Source organism: Bactrocera dorsalis, chromosome 5 (genome assembly GCF_023373825.1).
Source record: "Bactrocera dorsalis isolate Fly_Bdor chromosome 5, ASM2337382v1, whole genome shotgun sequence".
Lineage (NCBI taxonomy): Eukaryota > Metazoa > Arthropoda > Insecta > Diptera > Tephritidae > Bactrocera > Bactrocera dorsalis.
Window position 1 is genome coordinate 30,718,881 of NC_064307.1, and position 17,436 is coordinate 30,736,316.

Below are 17,436 nucleotides of genomic sequence, written 5' to 3' on the forward strand. Positions count from 1 at the left end.
TATTTCTACTTTTTCAATTTTCTGGACAACTTTCCAATCCTTACAGGTGTCAATTTAAGTTTTGCAATGAATCTTCTTGGCAGCAACTTTGTAGCATCAATTTAAGTTCCGCATAAAAACTTCAAACACACTTTATAGCATTTCACATGCACAACTTTTCTCTGCAGGTGCATCGGTGCATTTCGTTTCAAGAAAAATAAAAGCAACTTTGAAGTAAACTTCGGCTTACTTAATTGGACAATATAATAAAGAGGACCAGAAAGTGGATAATAAGTGGAACTATGTGTCTCTCCTATCAACAAATATGCTGGTTAATGATGGGTAGCTGGGTAGATTGTACGGGATCTAGACTATGAAGAACTGAATTTGAGGAATAAATATGTGAGATGATTGTATTATATAGTATTTAATTGATATCAATAAATTGATACAACTATGAATTCAATGACATTTATATTCCCTGTTATTCTTCGCCTCAAGGATATACTATACTGCGCCCTCCTGCAGAGGATTAAGCCAAGTTCAGGGATAATGCGGAAGCTTTGGAGTGAACATCAACCGCCCCAAGACCTAACATCATCCCATTTACGATACGCAGGTACCTGCCTGGGCTCAGGAACATAACCTTCGGGAACATAGATAACTAATATAGTCAAATGCCTTGGTATCACGCAGGATCACACTCTGCGGTGGGAGCAGCATGTTGACCTGATCATTGTTAAAGCGACTAAAGCACTTGTGGTGTGCAATCGGCTAGCTGGTAAATCCTGGGGCTGCAAGCAATGGATTGTTAGGCAGCTCTATACCATGATCGTGCGATTATCACGTATGAAGGCTTGGGCTTCGAAAGCATCGCAGACTTCGGTAGGACTTCAACTATCGAAACTGCAATGACTCGTCTGCATTTGGGTGTCGAGTACCATGCGCATATGTCCGACGGTGGGACTTGAAACCGTTCTGGATCTCACAACTCTTCACTTAGTAATCGGTCAGGTAGCCAAACGTACTCTGCTCCAAGTGACTGCAGAAGGGTTTGGCAGAGGTAGGATGTTCTCTTCCCAGCGCATTAAGGACTTAAATGACGAAATACCACTGACCTTTTTCCCAAGGTACAGCACCACCAGATGTGTAAACTTCACTAAAAGTTCAAGATTACCCTCAGAATGGATTGATGCCATTCTCAAACTATTGCTTAACGATAGTACAACCAAGTGGTACACCGACGGTTTGAAAATGTCGGATGTAATTGGTGTAGAAGTCGCAGAACCACGCAACAAACTCTCCAAATCTATGGAAAGTTTTCCGAGCATACTCCAAGCAGATTTCTTCGCTAAAAGTCGGTGCGTAGAGATAAACCTCCAACCCAACTATCGCAATTAACATATAACCATACTTAGGATTATTCAAATGGCACTTAAAGCAGTCTCAAACTAATGCTGCGTGGGTGTAGGGAATGACTGAACAGTGTAACAGAACGTAATCAAACGCACCTTATCAGGGTGGCCTGTCACAAAGGTATAGCCAGGAATGAACTGGCTGATTAGCTCATCCGCTCTAAAGCATTCACTAACATGGTATGACCTGAATCCTTCGTCGTGGTGGGTCCTCATACCATAAAGGAACTGTTACGCAAGGAAGAAGGAGCAGGCAGAGAAATGAATGCCTCAGCAGGTTTAAAAATGTAATCAAACTCAAGATACTCGTCGCATTTTACACTGCCCGTCGTAAGCTCAAGAAGCACTTATATACCATGGACCTAGCTTCTTGCGAAAATTGCCGGTTCGGCGACATGGAGTCTGAAACTCAATATTACCTTCTAATTGATACAGTCTATAGGTGAAGTTATACTGCCTTTGGATCCATGTTTCTAAATAGGGATCACATCACTTTAATAGCACCTAGCAGTACATTGGAATTTATCAAGTTGCTGGAGCAGGATGAATCGTTGTGACTTAAGAGAGGGCCCATTAGACCTTAGGTGGCGGTGCAATCCTCATTTGTTTATCTAAACTAATCGAATCTTCTCTCACATTAGACATTACTCAATATTATGCTTACTACACCATTTCAATAAATTATATCCAAACTAGATAGCTTTAGTCCAATCTCTAATCATTAGTTTCGGTTCAGTGATATGCATTTCACTATACAAAGTATTTAAAAAAATCTTTATACATTTACATATACATATATGAGAATCAAATCAGATGATTGATTTAAGTTGACAATATAATTATCAGTGTGTGCATTCATGCTGAAATAGAAAGACTGTGTTCACTTAAACTACATCTTATGTCAGTTAAATGTAATAATAATTCCATTTTTAGGCATACACTTCATACCAAAAGAGATAAGATTACTAAGGCGGCCATGTAAGAAAGAGGGAAGTTCAGATAGAAACCAACTTTACATAATGTATCAATTTCTCAGAATTAGAAAATAGTAAACAGTACAAGAGTTTTGCAATATTTTATGACACAACATTTTTCATAAGAAGTCATATCTTACTTGGTGAGAATTCGAATCAAATTTATTAGTTTGAATTTTGAAGCTAGGGTAAGAAACCATACATTTTTGACACCAAATCACTTTGTGGTTTTTTTTACAAAAGAAATTGTATTAATACAAATTTCCCTAAGATATCATATATTTACTGATACCCTCCATACCAATTTTGAGTCGTATACGATATATTATTTAGTATAGTGTTATACCACTTCACTTTCTTTAAAAAAAAAACGCTGCTTCTGGGTGGCTTTTTGTGTAGTCAACGGCACCATTGGGTGTACAAAACTTTCATACTGTATGAAACATGTTGCATGAGTACAAAACACAATAAAACGGGATTTGTACAGCACATAGCTCGTCTGCATGAATCCACTTGCGCTGGCTTTTCAACTACAATTTTTCGCCCATTTCTCTGCTGTTGCAGACTTTCCTCTGTGTGACATTAGCATACAGATTAAAAAATTCCCTCCGCCCATAAGTTGTTCACAGCTGGAGTTTTTAATTTTTTTTTTTTTTTTGTTTCTTCCATATCAGAAGTGGACGGGTATTTTGTTTTGCATTTTTGTGTTCCCAATTGTCGCCGCCAAAGGGCGACTGCAAAGGGAATTCATTTAAACTGAAAAATACAGAAATGGCTTTCGCTGACTTGTTCCATTAAAATTTTATATATTTTATTTTCTTATTCCTTTTCTGTCAGCTAAAGTCGCTTAATATTTGAAATATGAAAATAACATGAAATATTCAGAAAATGTTAAGAAAAATTGCGAAAGAAATTAAGTATTAAATTTTTGCAAATATGGTTTTCGTCTTTGGTGAGCTTTGTGTAGTGGATTTAAACCCATTTGCTTTTCTTTACTATAAAGTCGCAGTTAGTTGATGCATTTATACTTTTTTACATTGAAAGTGATATTAGATTAGTTTTGCCTAGCAACTATCCTTCAGTGCCTTTGTAGCACACAATGCTTAAAATTGCTTTGGAAACAGTACATACAAAAAGTTATCAATAACAATTATGAGAAAATATACAAAAAATAAAGTTCAATAATTATTTTTCAATGTATATTTTTTTCTCACAAAATTATATATATTTTTATATTTTGATTTTTATCCTACTAAAGGGTGAGCTGTACATATCTCGGAAACTACTATAGCTATGTCAACCAAGCTCTATAGAGTCGTTCCCTCGGACATTTTAATATACAGCAACTTTGGATTAATAACACGCTTTAACCTCCTATACAAAGGATTTTTTTAAAAATCACTAAAAGTGCGTTAACCGACTAACGAAAAAACTCACCTGGAATTCTTAAACTGTCAAAAGCAACTAATGCTTGCGTAGTCGCCGCTGTGTCAACCGACATTTTTAATTTGCGTAGTGACGTAGCAAAGTGTACAAGAATAACACATAAAACTAAAACAAAAAAGCAGTTTTACCTATGTCAGTGCGAGACTATACGACAAGTGATAAAGATTTTCTTTATGCTTTGCGACAGCTGAAAAATTTGTTAAAATCTCTACTGAGTGATGATAGTAGAGCTTTATTATGTAGATCTATAAAATATGCTGGCCTGTTGAATTGATCATTACTTAAGACATTGCATATGTACATACAGTTCCGGGTGGTTTTTTGTCACAATGTGGATGTGTACTTATACAAATGGCACTTACATCGTAGCTATGTTTTATGTTTTGCGATGTCCTATATAAGGGGCTATACCAGTGTGACGCATGAAAAATTAGCCGATTTTCGTGAATTTTTTTAAGATAAAGTACGCAATTGAACATTTCGAACTTCTTTAAACATAATAAGGCATATTTTCAGCTATATTTTAAGATTTTTAAGAAAAGAAGTTATGGGCTGTCTTCGGAGGGGCCAAAAAAAAAGTGACCCAACTGCTGGCATGATTCCAGCCGAATGAGTAGCGGAAACAAAAAAATTTAAAAAGTTTACTAAACTTAAAGATATTTTCTGTACAATGACCTACGATCTTTAAAAAATATCAAATATTAACAAAATAGCCTTATTTTGAAAAAAAAAATTTTTTGTAAAAAATTGTCGTTTTTTTAATGCCAAATTGACAATTTTCAATCAATCAAAAAGTTCGTAGGCCATTGTATAGTACATGTATTCAAAAATACTCAGTTTTAATTTGAAGTCGATTGGTCAATTTCTCTTGAGTTATGACGCCAGCAATTTTGAAAAATGTCGTTTCGAGAAAAACGCGTTTAAAGTTTTACTTACATACAAGTATGTTTGCACCTCCGAGCGGTCGCTCTTTAGGACGCTGCCATCCAAAAACTTCCCGATTTCATAGGATATTTATGGAAATATAAGCTATCGAAATTAATGTACCAGCAAATGAAGGACCTAATATGTTTTAAGATATTTGCGATCATTTTGTGAGAACTCCTTTGTACTTAAGATATTTTCATTGCCTAAAAATTTGATATTAAATACTTCGTATTGACTTCAAATTAAAACTGAGTATTGTAGACTGCATTTACTATACAATGACCTACGATCTCTTTGATTAAAAGAAATTGGCATTAAAAATCGACCATAAGGTGGTGCATGGTGAAGAAAATTCCGGAACAAAATTTTGCAAATCAGTTTTGGCATTGGCGTTCGGAGAGCATCACATAATTTGCTTGAACTGCTTTTTTACCCTTTGCCCTTGAAGAACTTATGTTCTTTATGATTTAAAGTTTAAGACGCCAACGAATACATCATGAGTCTGGAAAAGAAAGAATGGACTGAAGAGAATATATTTAATAACCTCGAAAGTATTGCAAAGTTACCATTTCTTTTATTTATGTATATGAAATTTTCCCTCAAACATGGCTAAATAGATTGCGAAAAGTGTTTTTGCCAAAAAGCAATAGGAATTTAAAATATTTCAGTCACTGAATATAATATAATGTAAATCTTAAGTGCGACATTAAAATCATTTTAGCAGTGATATTGTTATGAAAATGGTTTTACTTCCATCATTTGCATATTCCCCACATTTATCGCTTACCACTGCTTGGCTTAGAATGGTCGAAAAACGACTTTGGTTGCTCGAAAATTGAGTGCTGTGACTATGTAGTATTTATGAAGTACATATATAGTATATGTGTAAGTATTTATGTACACATTCTGCATTATGCCATCGCTTCTATCATCAAATTTTCTGGTAAAGTAAGGACCTTATCGAAATCGTACTGGTGATTGAATTTAAATATTCTTCAAAAAACACCAATAAAAGTTTCAAATGTTGTCTGATTGAATATTTATTATCTTTTTATTGCTTTAATGTGCTGCTAATGGAAGATTTATTCGAATGCGGAAGGAAGCTCAGCCTTTTTAAAAACCAAAGAAAACAACTCTTGGAGGAAACAGTATTTCGTTAGGAGTGGAATAAAAGAATTCAATTCTGTATTTATAATATTAAGTTGGTTTTGGTTATTGATTTGGTTATTTTAAAAAAGGGTTTCAGGTAAATTAAACTCAGACGCATATAATTTCAATACAAAGTTATCAGCCGTACTCAATCATGGAAGAAAGAATATTTGATTTCTTTGAAACTTCGGAAAATACAGAAAAATTTCAGTTTAAGAACATATACGAGTCATTATATGCCGACCATTTATGTACATACATATGACTCATCGTTTTAAACATAATGGAATATTAAAATATTAAACTATCAGCGCGTTGTGAGATGTACATTAGATATGCATGCATACCAAAATATGTTAATACATTATGGGGGCACATCTTTAATATTTAATAATATTCTTCTTTATCGGCGATCGGCCTTTCATTTTTTGTCTGCAAATACGTCTCGCAACCCTCTTCAATTCCAGATATCTATCCCGTACGTTTTGTGGTCGATTGTAACGTTGCGGGTAGGCAGTCTGCTTTCTCTCCCACGCGACACGGCATACCTCAGCGTACCAGCTGTTCTTTTACATTTCCCGGAAACCAATGGTTTCGGTTGTAGCTGTACGTAGTCTGAAATGCCGTCCCACAGTTCCCTTACACTGAGTTGCTGAGGTTGCTCTCAGAGAGCAGGAGGGCAGGCAAATCGAGTCAAAAATTGTTCGACCGTCTGTTGTCATTGCAGCTTCTCGACATCGAATCTTCCTTGTGTTTGTGGACGAGCGTTTTTTGCTGGACTGTGGCAAGTGCATATGTTGGCTGCAACAAGATAATGGTCCGAGTCAATGTTAGGACCTCGGAGCGTACGCTCGTCTAAAACAGTGGAGACTTGTCTTCTGTCTGTCACAACATGATCGATCTGTTTGGTGAGAGCTGGTGGAGATTGTGAATTCTCCCTTTCGGGGATTGGGCAGAGCGCACTTAAATTCCAATTGCATGCTTTCGTCCGACCATATTTTACAAAGAAGCTGATGCATGCTCTTTATCATTTCTTCGCCGATTGAGAATAAAAGGATGTATGCGAAATGATTACCCAAAAACTGAGAGCCTATTTCGCGTATATACAGATGGAGCGACAGACAAATGGACATGGCTAAATATCCTCAGCCCATCAAGCTGATGATTATAAAATATGTATATGTATATGTATGACGTTTCCTTCGTGGTTTTACTGTAAATATAATTTTTCAGTTATTGAGAAAATAATATTGATAAACGTATGAATACAATTACTTGTAAGGAATAGAAATAAAGGTGGGCGGTGCCACCGAACTGACAACAATTGTAATGTTTCATAATGTTAATTCAGCATTACATATTCATATTAAATTACCAGTCATATAAACTCCGGGTTTAAAGAGCTTTTGCCAACGATAAACTGAAAGGTACACTTTTACCCAAAACAAATACAAAGAAAGAAGCGGAGATCTCATTAATATAAACTGAAGATGATATCTAATATTTTTGTCTGTACGTGAGCATATAACGCATTATTATTTTATATAGAAATGCAATACTTATATAGAAAAGCACATGTACATTCATACATATATGTGTACCAATGTCAGAACTTTGGCCGCACTTTTTCCCCTGCAACTTTCAAAGCGCCTCTAACGAACACCAGAAATACACTTCATACGAGTATACGAAATGTGGCATCGAACTCAGACTGTCAGAGCGGTGGTGCACACTCCTAAGGATGAAGCTCTAACGACTTCATATTTACTCATAGAAAGAAAAAATATGCTGACTAAAACCTTTCCACCGCTAATGCACATGTAATTCGAAATCTTTAGGCAAAAAGGTGAAAAACGCAAAAATGAATTGTTTCCTCAAGCGGATACATAACAATTTATCATAATTAGGATAAAATAGCAAAGTAACTTCATACTGTCAGTGCAAAAAATGCTCTCTTTTAATGGTTATATACACGTTATGGCAACTTCACTGCCAACGTATGTTAATATACTGAGTTCCTGTAAGCTAAAGCGACTGCTAGCAACAAGCAAGGCAGGCTTTGTTAAAGGAAAGCATTTTATTTGGTTAGGACGCATTCGTGTGTGTATATTGTATTTCTGAATTTTTGTTCTAGAGCATATATATATATTTACATATGAGTATATATACATATGTATATGTACAGTAGTATTATTATCTTTATGAAACGGCGTCAGAAAAGTGAACATTGAACACAAACAGATACGCTACCTTATAGAAACAATAACTATTCCTCAATGAGCCATTGTTACTTTAATTTTTATATAAAGAGACTAATAGTTATTAATATATTTATTCGCCCAAGTAAATTTTACTGTGAATATATATAAACACCTCTTTTATTTATATGTATATAACTGTACTACTCATAAAATATTGTTTCATATATAAAAATTATATGATATATTACTTCTTTTACATTACTTTTACGACTACGTATTGCTAAGTGCCGGTTTCAAGCGACCGCATTATGAGCATAGAACAGCTGTGAAGTCATTTAAGTCCCCTTGCGGCATTGTGGATCAAGCTCATTGCCACGTCGGTCGTTAAATAATCCATATACTTAACTAACTGTTCACAACTTGTTTCTTTACTGACAGGCTGGTTATTGTTTCGTGTGAATACCACACAATTTGGTATGAAAAAAAGTATTGATAACAGCCATGCCAAAAATTACATTAAGCACAATGCTAAAGGTTATCTTGTAGCAACTATTTATATATACAGTACATATAAATAGTTGCTGTAGTTTTTGTTAATTAAATTTATTATTTTAATTCAATTTACAATGTTTATATTGCATTTATATATAAAACTTTTTTAACTTATTTTTCAATGCTTAACTTGTCAAGCAGACATGCTCTGCATTGAAACCATCTAACTTTTGGTTTCATGATGATGGAAATAATGGTTCATATTTCCTGGTTTCCACCGGTGGTACTGGTAAGACATTTCTCTTGTCAGTAATTTTAGCCACTGTTCGTACGAGATCCAACATACAGTGGCAGTTATTTCTTCATGGTCAATTATACAATATGTGGCATGTTCACGGATCGGAAGACAAACTGCGTTATTTGTTCTTGTTACTGATAATAAAACGAAAAATGTCGTATATAGTACTACAAGGTGCTACACTAAAAAGTGAAACCCGTGCACTAAAATGTATGGTCAATGAAGAATTCTTAAAATACTTGCTTCCTTAATTTACCTACATAAAATATCAAAAAAAAAAAAAAATTCCCTGCTATAATTAAAAATCTGCTTATTTATTACGTATACCCCTAAGGCGGAACAAATTTCGCAAAGTCAGTTAGTATATGTAGAAATTAGATAAAGGTGACTGAGGGTCTGTCCTCCCATATGTCATCATTCTGTAGAAGTAATAACTTCAGTTAAAATTGAGATATCGTCATGAAACTTTCGAAATACAGCCCCTAATAGTCTTAATGTACATATGTATCTCAAAAAAATTTGCTCAGGACAAAACCATTCGACATCTCCTACGACATATGAAAATGGGTGAAGTCGAATGATAGCAATGCGCACTCCTCATTTAACATTTGAGTTGAAAACTACTTAAGGTGCTGTAACTCACTTATTGACATTTAGTTTTACAATCGAGATGGCTTCATAGCAGTCAATATTAATTGGAAAATGAGCGTGCCACCGCTCAGCGTTAGTCGATTTAATTTCTATTCCTTGAGAGAAATTGTACTCAGGCAGTCAACTATATAACAAGAATTTTTTTGTACAGATGAAATATTGATATTTTATAGAAACTTCCAAAAACATATTATGGTTCTCACTGACATGCTTGATTGATGTGAATGTTGAGTTATTTATAATGAGATTTTATCATTACTACATAATTAATCTTTTTGAAAAAAGTGCAAACCGTTTGAGTTTACACGTATTGCTTTTGTGCTCTATTATTCTACAGCATGTACTATAGGTGTGTTAATATATATACTTGTATATACTTATATAAATACATTATGTATTACTTGGAGTAATAGAATATGATAATAATGATCTAATATTTCATGGTAATAGTAATATTACCTTATTCAAATTATTTAATTGAATCAGCTGGCTGCCAGCATATGCTTAACGCTAAGAGCTGTACGAATAAGCATGTAAAAACAAGTATTTTGAAAGCTAAGCATACATAGAACTAATTTTATTACCTCAGTTCGTTCTTAAATAAACAATGCTATTAATTTTCATTAGAAAGACATCAATTTTGTCTAACACAATACTGACAAGACGATATAAAGTCAAGATATTATTCTCGCTTGATAAATGTAAGGCAATAGAACTGCAGGTGAAGCACAAACACAAGAAGCCGTAAATATTTAATTAAAGCTTAATGTGATATGTGTACATGAAACATCTTCTTCCAAGCAGCTTACCCATTCATATTTATTGGTGTTAGTATTTAGTACTATACACATCACAAAAGATTCGAACTGTTTGATGATTCATTGTCTCTATAAACTGTTCGCAACGAATTTGTTAAAGCTACTTAGAAAGCACCTAAAACTAACAAAAAATATTTATATTGTTCTTGTTTAGTATGCAGCAGATTGATTTGCTAATTATGTTTGATTGATGTTGTCTCATTTGACTTTTGCGCCATTCTGATTTTTGTTGGGCTACATTTATTTAGTCCTTAGTCTAGGTGCAACAAAAGCTGCTGAGAATTAATGTTTGGTAAGTTGGTTAAGCAGTTCATCTATTTTCCTTTTTAGTTGGTTGAAAAGTGAAGCGCAGCAGCCCCAGACCGCGGCCGCACTTAGGCCATTATTAGGCACTTTTTACCCTTTGCCACCTTCCGTTATGCCAACAATTTTGCAATGAAACACTGAATTGTAGCCATTTAGTTTGAAGCTACCTTTTTCCTATAGATACTTCAGAAAAACCACACACCTGTTTCTATTTCACCACTCGATCCGGTTGACCTGTGAATCAATTGTCCATTCTTCTACACTGGGAAATGAAAACATTGAGCTCAATTCATCATAGATCTATTTTTCTTGGTCGCATTGACAATTTAGCTTGACTTATTTTTCTTCGGATTAAAGGTTGGGTCGTGATCCTCCATCTAATTAGTCAAATTATATGTACCAGAATAATCAGTTAGGACACATCCCTGAACAAAAGACAGCATCATGTTCTTCCTGGCGAGTATACCTAAGTATTAACTTATTGAGGAAGGTGAGCCAGAAGCCCTATAGAGTAGATATATGAAGGATGAGTGCGACGAGACGAGACGATTTAGTCATGCCCGTCTATCCGTCTTTCCGATCGTCTGCATATATGCGAACTAGTCCCTCATTTTTTTAGATATTGATATTTTGCACTCGGCCTTTTCTCACAAAATCTGCGCATTTCCTAGAACAGCCGATATCGGATCCCCTTAGATTGTAGGTACCGTACAAACTGAGTGATCAAAGCAATTGTAAGGAATATTTTGTATTTGCGAAGGGTATATTATAGCTTCGGTGCAACCAAAGTTAACTATTTTTCTTGTTTAGATGCAGATTGTTAGAATTTTTAGTTCCACCCCCTCAGATAGGATATTTCTTATCAGCACATCAAATGTTTACATAGGTATATGTATATTTGTTACATACATACGATTTCCTTCCATCTATAAATTGCGAATATTTCGATGTGTGCTCATAAATAAAAACATACGCATGCACTTTTGAAATCTTCCGAGTGAATGTGCATGTAGTAAAATATTGTATAAGGACACTTCGCATTCAAACTTGCTGCAACATATTCACTTATGTTCATATGTGGATTTGTGTGAAACCACAGAGTTAAGAAAGCTTTTGCGTAATTAAGAATTTTCCTTGGGTAGCAATCGGCAGTGATATATGTAAATTGTAGGCAGGTCGTTAAGCTTACATCCTGACATATACTATTGTTGAAAATAATAAAAGGCCTTGGTCAACCGACTCTCAACTATTTCCGTTAAAGTCGAATAGCAATATGCTTTATTAACAGCCAGTCCATATATTTCTCTCAACTATCCGAATGATGCCATCACTTGGCGCCTTACAGTAGTAATACCCCTTGTCAAGGCGAACGCGCGCCATTTTTGCTGCGTCAGATTTACAGGAAATGAATTTGTTGAATTGCATCTTTGTAAGGAAGGTATTAACAGTGGTAGTACAGAGCCACCATGTGCAGTTTCTTGCTGATATAAGTGCAATATTTGAAATCGGAAAATGTGAAATGGAAGAAGGTAGAACCGGATAAGTTGAGGCACAAAAGCTACTTGGACAATGCAATAAAAGGCTTTAGAAATGTAAGTTTATTTCTATAAATGTATGTGAGCATACTACCGGAAATACGGAGCGAACAATGTAATTGTAGAAGGCAATATGGCTCAATAAAATGAACAGGCAATGGCAAAAAGACATCAGCTGCTGACAAAAGCACTAAATTGACATGAAAAAGAGATGTTCTTCGTGAGCTGTATGAGCTGCATAGTAGCGTTACAGGCACCTTTATGAAATTGACGCCACTTTAAACTACTTACTTATTATATAATATTATGAATATAGTAAATATTTGCTTAGATTAATATATCCATAAGTGCTCAGAAAATCTTAAAAAAGTTTAAAGGCGCGAAGTTTAAAATCATCCCTCGAACCCTCGAAACACCACACGAATGGTGCTTATTCGATATTGTTCACTGCCAACAGCACGATGCTTCTACGTAGGTTGCCTTTTTCATTTCGTAATTTGGCAACAATTGGCAATCAAACGCTATTTGTGTCATTTACAGTAACTTAAAATATTCTTCTCGAACAAAAAATGTAATTAACATACATTTTTCGATGTGGATTAACCCCTCAAGAGTGCATTGATGAACCTGTTACAATTTTTGACGATGAAGATTCATCAATGACTAGTGATCATTGATGGTATAGTGAATTCAATCGAGGTCGTAGACCACTCCAAGACGAATTTCGGGAAGATCGACCAAAATCAATTGTTGATCTGGAAACTATTTATGCTGTGAGCAAACTGATATTGCAAGCTCATCATGTGACCTAGTGTGAGCTTGAGACAACTATGGGCATTATTGGGATCAGCACACATTCAATATATCATGTATATTTGGTTTTAAATAAAATATTTTTACGTTGGATCCCACACAATTTGTCAATCGTTCAATTTGTACCCGAAAGTAAACAGCAGTCGACTGTATAGGTGTATCAAGATAAATAGAAATAAACAAAAGTTGTTCCCGATGGAAGGTTGCCTGTTTTCTGGAAAAACTGAACATGTCGCAATCTCACAGCAAGAACAACGCATAACAGTACAAAGGAGGGTATACAATGTTTTATTTGCCAGTTGTCTTTCAAAAAATCAGGAAAACCAACCGCCGAAGACAGATCACTCGACACTAAGCCAACGACAGCTCTCAGACTTGGACTGAAACAACTTTATTTTTGAGCACTCAAAACATCGAGTTGATGTGTCATTCGCAGTATAGTACAGACTTGGTACCAAATGATTTCTTTTTATTCCCGCTCGTAAAGAATAAACTAAGAAGATAACGTGTTTCTAAACCTGAAGTTGATGCGTTTAGAGCGCATGTTTTGAAGATAACTCAATGCGAGTGGCAGAAGTGTATTGAGAATTGGTTCAAACGCATGCAAAAGTAAATAAATTTGATAAAAAATAATATTTTGAAAAGCAATAATGTGATTTTCGATGACTTTTTTTTTCTTTAATACCGAAATATAAAAGCAACCTACGTATAATATAAATGATGACTTCTTAGCTAATGTAAATACATAATAAGGCGTTATACTATAGATATATACAAATCAAAATGAGGAAAAACTTTATTGTTATATCTCAATATATATTCTCACCTTTTTGCTATTTATGTGAACTTATTAGTTGTATACGAGTACCTTAGATGTTGACTCGTAAGTGAAGTTACTATCAGCTGATTAAGGCTGTTACTTATTTGACGCAATTTATTTTCGCAGCCATAATTGGTGAGCTCGTTATTCTGGAATTTTCTTGGTTAAAGTGCTCATTAGTTAAAAGGTAATTTAGTAGATTACTTTGGATTTGTGCTCATAAATAGCAATTTGAAATTAAATCATTTGTAAATCATAAGATGTCCTCTAAAAAGTCTTAAAATAATAGCAAGCAACACTTGAATGATTATTAACTCTGCATATAGCAATAAGCAATATTGATAGCAACATCAGATATGCAGCAGTTGAAGTTAAGCATTTTTGTTCACTGTCATTATCATGAGTGCTCAACTTTTCACAGGTGCATATTTACTTTTTTATTATATGTTTCTTACTAAGTAATTAAGAGATATACTCTTTGGTAAAGTACATGATCCAATGGAATAAACGTGGTGCATAACCAATCCATAATTGCTCGAACTACCGACTCTCCTGGGCGATTATGCCGATCGAATAAAATGCATTTGTACTACTTTTCGGTTGGTGGTTGAATAATTTATAAAATATTAAATTATAAAGCCTTCAGATTACTTAAGCCTTCAAAAGCTGAATTTAAAAACATTTGGTTCTTAACAATGACAAACAGGTAGAGCTGTGGGCAGCAGTGGGATACATTTCTAGCTCATTGAGTATATAAAAAAAAAAAAAAATTGCCACATTTTGGACGAAGAACAAGCTGAAGAGATTCAAGAGCTGCCATTTCATCCAGAAAAAATAACGGTTTGTTGTGGTTTATGGGCCGGTGGAATCATCGGTCCATGTTTCTTCACAAATTATGTCGATAAGAACATAACTGTCAATGGCGACCGTTATCACGCCATGATAACCGACTACTTGTTGCCTCAAATTGCAGATTGTGATGTCGGCGACATTTGTTTTCAACAAGAAGGTGCAACTTCCAACACTTCACATCAATCAATTATTGAGAGAAGACTTCGGTGAGCAGATAATTTCACGTTTTGGACCGGAGGATTGACTAACAAGATCGTGTTATATGACTCCGTTAGACTTTTTCTTATGAAGATATGTAACGTCTAAAGTCTATGCTGACAATCCCGCTTTTATTCTGGCCTTAGAGAAAAATATGACCGTGTCATTTGTCAGTTACCAGTCGAAATTATCGAACGTGTCATCGAAAATTGGACTCAACAAAAGAGATAATCTTAAAAAAATATATGCCAAATAATGTTCTTTTGAATGATAAAAAATATTATTAAATTTGAAGTTTCAGGTGTTTTTCCTTCAAAAAGTTGGGAACCTCGAAAATGATCACCCTCTAGTATTTAGCTTCATAATTAATACGTAAAGAAAGTTCTATATGGGACTGATTCGGTACTTATTCAATACATCCAGAAATCGACAATTGTGGAAGCTTTTTTTCTTTGTTATTAAAATATATAACTTCGGTTAGTAACATAGGATATTAAGCTTCTTGACCAAATGAGGATTATGATATTATAATTTTAAGGCTTAAAGACTCAAGAAATACAATAAAAACCTCAAAAATATTTCTTTCCCATAATGGCACCATTGTCAAATGTTACGAAAAATGCTCATTCGAACAACGCCCTTCTTCAGCATATTAAGCATTGATTAGAACATAAATAGCATTGCTACTTGTCTCAAACTGCTCAACTTTGAAAAGAGCAAATCGTAGATACTACATCTTACCATTTAGCTCAACTCTTCATACCATACTAAGATATAATAATGAAGTTTTACTAAATCGTGTATTTGTATGCCATACGGGCAATATAACGAGTAAAAATACTACTTAATAGTCCGTCATTCGGCCATATAAGCCTTTATACAATTAGCGCAGCCAGCCAAGTATTTACTTATAGGAATCACTGTTTTTAGCTTTATTAAGTTTTAGGTGTAAGTCGTTTGCTAGACGAAGACCTAAAAGCGATTTTGTATGTATGCAGAATTTCCTTCAGGCAACGAAAATTACATAAATATGTAGACTTGGACTTACTTATATATACACAACAACAATATGTTAAGCTATAAATATGTAATACTCTGACTGTTAACAAGAGCCATTAAGAAATCATAAACGGGGAATTGCTACAGTGAAACGCTGCTTTCCGTCTGCTTTTGAATTGGGTGCTCCAATTGGCTTATAGAGCAGCAATAGAAATGTCATTGTCTCATTCGCCGAAGTGCCAGCTAGAATCTTTCCAAGACAACAATGACTGCCAACAATGGAAGTGATGATGATTACTGCATTTTGTTTCTCATTTAACCAAGCGCAACATATTTCAAAAGTGCACAACAATATTGTTTGATAAGGTTTCTTCTTCTACAAATTTTTAATAATGCTTAGATGATTTAGAAACGCTTTAGGTTGAGAAAGTAAATTGATGAGAACAATACTGACATATGTTAATTATTATTAATTTATTTTAATTAACGAAATTCACAAAAATATCAAAACAATTTGTGTCGCCTTTCCTACCAAAGTCCACAGACGCTTAAAATATTTTAATGTATATGTCCACTTTCTGCATTTTCACGAAATTTCCGCCACAAACGTTGGTTCCACAATACCAATTTACTTTGTAGAAATGTTTCGAGAGTGAAAATTCATGTGCTGTATGTGTGAATTAGATTTTTAGTACCCACAATGCGACTTCATTCTCCGCTCTGTATTTTTGGCAACGAAGTATATAAAAGCTGTGCAATGAATATGTTTTTGCCGCCAAAATGAAGGAAGGAAACGAAAACTACATGGCATAAAATATGATAAAATGTGAAAACTCATTGCATCCTCATAATATTGCATTTGGCAACGTTTTGGGTGCTCATAAATTACGAAAATCGAAAAACTTGTTGCCAACTGAGCCGACAGGCATTTGCTATCGAAATAATTTGGCAACTTTTTAAATATTAGAAAGTAAGGCTTTTTTAGACTTTCGTTGCAGTGAATTGCATAAAGTGGAAATTAAATGGTTTAATGAAGTCAGACTTTATACTGGTGAAGAGAACTTCACTTTTCTGCGATAATATTTTGCTTTTCACAACTTTTTTCAATTTGATACATAAAGACTTCTTCCATTAAAAGGATTTTGAAGCAGCTTAAAATAATCGAAACAGGAACAAAAGTTTCCATATGGCAATAAGGATGACACTAATTGATAAATGTTTGTTTGAGATATTTTGATCGAATTCATAAGACGATTCATTGACATTATCTTCCTCTTTATTGGTGTAGACACTGCTTACGCGGTTATAGCCCAGTTTATAATAACTAAGTTGATATTGAATACGGTCAGAATGTCACATACCGGTTACATGGTATGTCAGAATAATAAAATTAACGAAACTTATATCACTAAATAAGCAACGTATTTTGAAGATCACAACAACAACGCGAATAGCCAATCAACATATGAAATTCTTATTCCATGGTTGTCTCAAATATAATAAAATAGAAGAAGAACATTATCAGCAATAAATTTGATGATATAATGTTAATATATATATATA